Below are 4,219 nucleotides of genomic sequence, written 5' to 3' on the forward strand. Positions count from 1 at the left end.
TTCACAAACCTTTGTTTAATCCTATTAATTCCGTAGTTAGAAAATGAAAATTAAAAACGAAATATTTATAAAATGGACCTTTAGAAACCACAATAACAGCAAGCAAAGAATTTGGTGTGCAATGGTCGAGTTTTAGCTAATCGAAATCTCTGTGTTTTATATTTTTGTTTTTATGTTAAAGAAGAAAAACTTTCAATTCCTTCTCTGGACTACTGGTCTCTTGGTGTGAAAGACTAGGCTTTTTTTTTCTTTTTCTATTTTTTTTTAATTTTATTTTAAGAAGGGCTTCAATTCGGTTAGGGTTTCGTTCATTTTCAATTTTATTTTCTTATTTTAGTTTTAATTTTAGATTAAATCTCATTATTTTGATTATAATTCAATAAATTTGTGTGAAGTAGGTTTTCTGTTGGAGAGCTCGACTTCTCTCTCTGCGATTCTACTGGTATCTCCCCCACAAAGTCGGCAAGAAATTCTTGACATTTTCCCTATTACCACTGCAAAAGGTCCTTCATATTCTCCCTCATTTCTTCATCCTAAACCCTAATTTCCAAAATTATTCGGTAATTTCACATTTTAATTTTTTATTTGAGTTTGCTGGGATTTATTCGATTCAACTGGGGTGGGTTTTTCAGTTGTTTGGTTTTTTTTTATTAATTTAGATTTCCTGGTTTCTTTTTTTTTTTTTTTGTTGGTACCGCAATGATAATTTCCTTCAATTTCAATTTCATTTTCTGATCTTTGTTTTAATATTGGATTCAATCTAATTATTTTGATTCTTATTCAATAAATTTGTGTAAAGTAGGTTTTTTGTTGAAGAAGCGGTTGACCTTTTAATTGTGCCTGTTGTGTAAAGTAGGTCCTTGCTGGACCGGCAAGAAAAAAAATCTGCTGTGCATAATGACATACCTGCTTTTTTGCAGCAAGGACCAAAACAAGTAGAAGTGAAGGGTTAACTGTTTTGGGTATTTCTCCTAAACCTAATTATTCTTATTTAAATGGAGTCTACTTTTACAGATACGAATTTGTATTATGTTATTCAACTGTCTGTGGAAGTCTTTTAATGCAAGCAATTAGGTTTTCTTTTTCAATGAATTTAAGGGGTTTAGGATGAAGAGTGGTATACAGAATTGGTGTTTTGTAAGAGGACGAGGTTCTTCGATCTAGTCTGGTCAGAAAGTGAATGGAGGGAGTGGTGTGGGGTGAGATGGGAAAATACTTCTGTGGTTGCCGGCAGCAAAAGCTATAGGAGCAAAAGGGTTGGAAAAAGGAACTAGGGCGAAGACATTTGTCTTGGGAGGAATCTGCAAAGAGGTTAGAGGAAGTTAGTGATAATGGTTCTTGGGGGAGAGCGGCAAAGAGTTTAGATGGAGATAGTAGTAAGTCGTCTTGGGACAATTCAGCAAGTATGTTATAGGAAGAAACAAAGTCGAAAACTGATCGTGCTTCTCGGGAGGTGTCAAGAAAAAGTTATGTTTGGAAAAATGGTGAATCAGAGCATGGGAGTAGAGAAGGTAGAACTGGAAGGGGAACTTTGGTAAGGGATCATCAAAATGATTACCGTGGGAGGGACAGAAGATTGGGGGTAGCCGATACAAAAAAAAATTTATGTTAGGAAAAGTGGTCCATTTGAGCATGGGAGTAGGGGAAGTGGAATTGGAAGGGGTAGTGGGGTAAAGGAAAGAACTCCATTATTTTCTTTTCCCAAATAAGCTCTTTCCGCTTTTCATTCCTCATGCACTGAGAAGGCTGTCAAGAATAAAACTCTTTCCTTCCCTTTTCCGCGTGAACTAATGGACCGATTACTAAGTGGGGATGCTCACTCTAGCATGAGTGAACCTTTTCGAAACTGGTTAGGAATGGGCGCCACTATCCCTGCCCAGATCCGTATATTCAGTCATACCAGCATGGCCCCACTGATTTGTTTTCGATGAAGAAAGAAGAAAAGATTATTTGTGTTGCTATTCTTTGTTAAAATGTTTTTTCATAAATTTGCATACATTTCTACTTCTATTCTAATCCCATGTATATTTGCTTGCAGTTCTATGGGAATCTCCTCTGAACCCAGAAAAAAATTTAGCCTTCGGACGACGCCGACTGCTATAATCTAAAGTGGTTCAGCAACTAATAGGTATGCCCAATACCTCTAACTGCTTGCAACAACCTTCAATTTCTTTATCATTCTGTACATATAATATATATTATATTATCATAACATATATAAACAGTTTTATACATACATAAATAAACATGCATATGATCATTTGCTTGATTTGTGATGCTCGGTGAGCTTGAAAAAAAAAATTAGGCCCATTAAATTTTTTTAATTTTTATAATATATCTTGGTTATTGAAATTGTATATTGTGTTTGAGATTCTGATTATTTTGGCATTTTAGTTTGGATTTGTACTTGATTTTGATTCACAAATTTTTGGTAAAACCCCACTAAGAAATTTAGGAATGTGTATTAGTTTTTTTTGGGTCTTCTTTTTATTAAGATTTTACAATGGAGAATTCCCAAGTCTTTGTGGTGGAGATCACAGTTTCCATTTAGATTTTTTTTTGGGTTATGAAATGAGTTGGAATGTTTGGTTTGTTTCTTTGTGCACTATTACGGATCAGATGCACAAAGAGGTCACTGTTTCAGAATTTTGACCCTCCACCACAAATTTCCTAAGAGCTATAAGAAGACAAAATGTAGAAGATGAATATTTTGGAAAAGAAATGAATTAATTCCTTAACTTAGATGACAAAACAAAATACTTGAACTTGGATGGACTTCCTTGCCCTCCCTAAGCTTAGATTCCTAAAGTTGGGTGGCTGTTTGGTACTCTTGACTAGAGCTTCGCTCAAAGTCTTATCTCTTTCCACTTCAGCCATTGATTTCTTAGGTGGTTCTGCTTCTGGATCTTAGCTTTGACCTGTATTTCTTTTTGTTTATTGATCATTGGGGCGCCTGTGTTCTCTCCCCTGTCTATGTGTTTCTTGATCAAAGTTTCTCTCCCTTTCATTAAAGAATGGATTTTCAACCAAAAAAAGAAAAAGAAAATAGAGATACCAAATCTAGCATTAATTAAGGAAGCTCACCTCTCAAAACTTTTTCCAAAAAAAAAAAAAAAAAAAAAAAAACAACCCTTTTTTCTATTTCTTCTAGTGTGCAAAAAGTAAGCTTTTTGCTTCACTTTTACCATATTGCTAAGACTGATTAGCAACTAGCTAGACTGTTAGACTTCTCTTATGATTGTATATGTGGTTTTTAAAATTTATTTTGGTTCTTGCCTAAATTTTTTTTTTTTTGTTTTTTTTAACCTACTTTGGATAGGTGTTGTTATCTAGCTTTTGTGTATATATTTTTGGAAGTTCTACAAATCTATTGTGATTACAAGTGAGTTTTATACTTTCTTTTAAAAAATATTAATCACAGTTGTTATAAATTATGGCAAATGAAAATTCCCACATCTATAGTTGTAATATGATTATTGTTTAGTATCTTTATTTTATTTAGTGCAATTGAAAATAAATGATAAGCTGGGTTTAAGCGTTGAATTGGGTTCCTTTGTGGTTGGACTAATTATATCAACTACTGATATCATATGGTCAAGAAATATGTAAGCTGTCTTTATACTCGAGAGAAATTAAGTACATTGGATAACAGCAGTTGTCCTCTTTTTTTTTCTATTTACTTTTTTTAATTTATTTTCCCCCTCAATTTTCCTGCCATGTTATTTCATTTGGGTTTTTTTTTCCCCCTACAAGTTTTCATTTGAAAGGAAAGTAATGCATTCGTATGAATTCTACGTCGTTGCTCAGGTTTATAATATTTTTTTTTTGTTCTTTTTCCTTGCTTAGACATTATTTTCTTTTCACTGCATATTGATATTGAGTTTTTGGAAATGCCTCTATTTTTTGGTTCACATGTTGAGAATGGTTCTGCCAAATTTTTAAGGGCCTTTTCTTTGTTTCTTCTTATCTTCCTCTTCTTTGTCCAATTATAAGGCAGTTTTTGGTTTTTGTTGCTATAAAGAGCTTTTCTTTGTCCAATTATGCCTAACACAACTCTTTCTAATTTAAATGCACTCCTTTTGTCACACATTGTATCTGATAAAGCAGATGAAAGAAGAGCGAAAAACGGATTATATATTTTCCCTCATTATCATAAGAAAACTCTGTTTTAGCTTTTGGTTATGTGTCCCCCATTTGTTTACTTATATGTTCTATTATT

General features: G+C 33.3%; 1 long non-coding RNA gene across 1 annotated transcript; it reads left to right on the forward strand.

Annotated features, from left to right (window-relative positions):
- The first annotated feature begins 297 nt into the window (after positions 1-297).
- LOC137730342 (uncharacterized) lies at positions 298-3,736 on the forward strand. Its single transcript, XR_011068119.1, has 4 exons — positions 298-503; positions 921-962; positions 2,039-2,128; positions 3,320-3,736. It is a non-coding gene; the product is annotated as an uncharacterized lncRNA (long non-coding RNA).
- Positions 3,737-4,219: the final 483 nt, after the last annotated feature.

Source organism: Pyrus communis, chromosome 3, assembly GCF_963583255.1.
Source record: "Pyrus communis chromosome 3, drPyrComm1.1, whole genome shotgun sequence".
Classification (NCBI taxonomy): Eukaryota; Viridiplantae; Streptophyta; class Magnoliopsida; order Rosales; family Rosaceae; genus Pyrus; species Pyrus communis.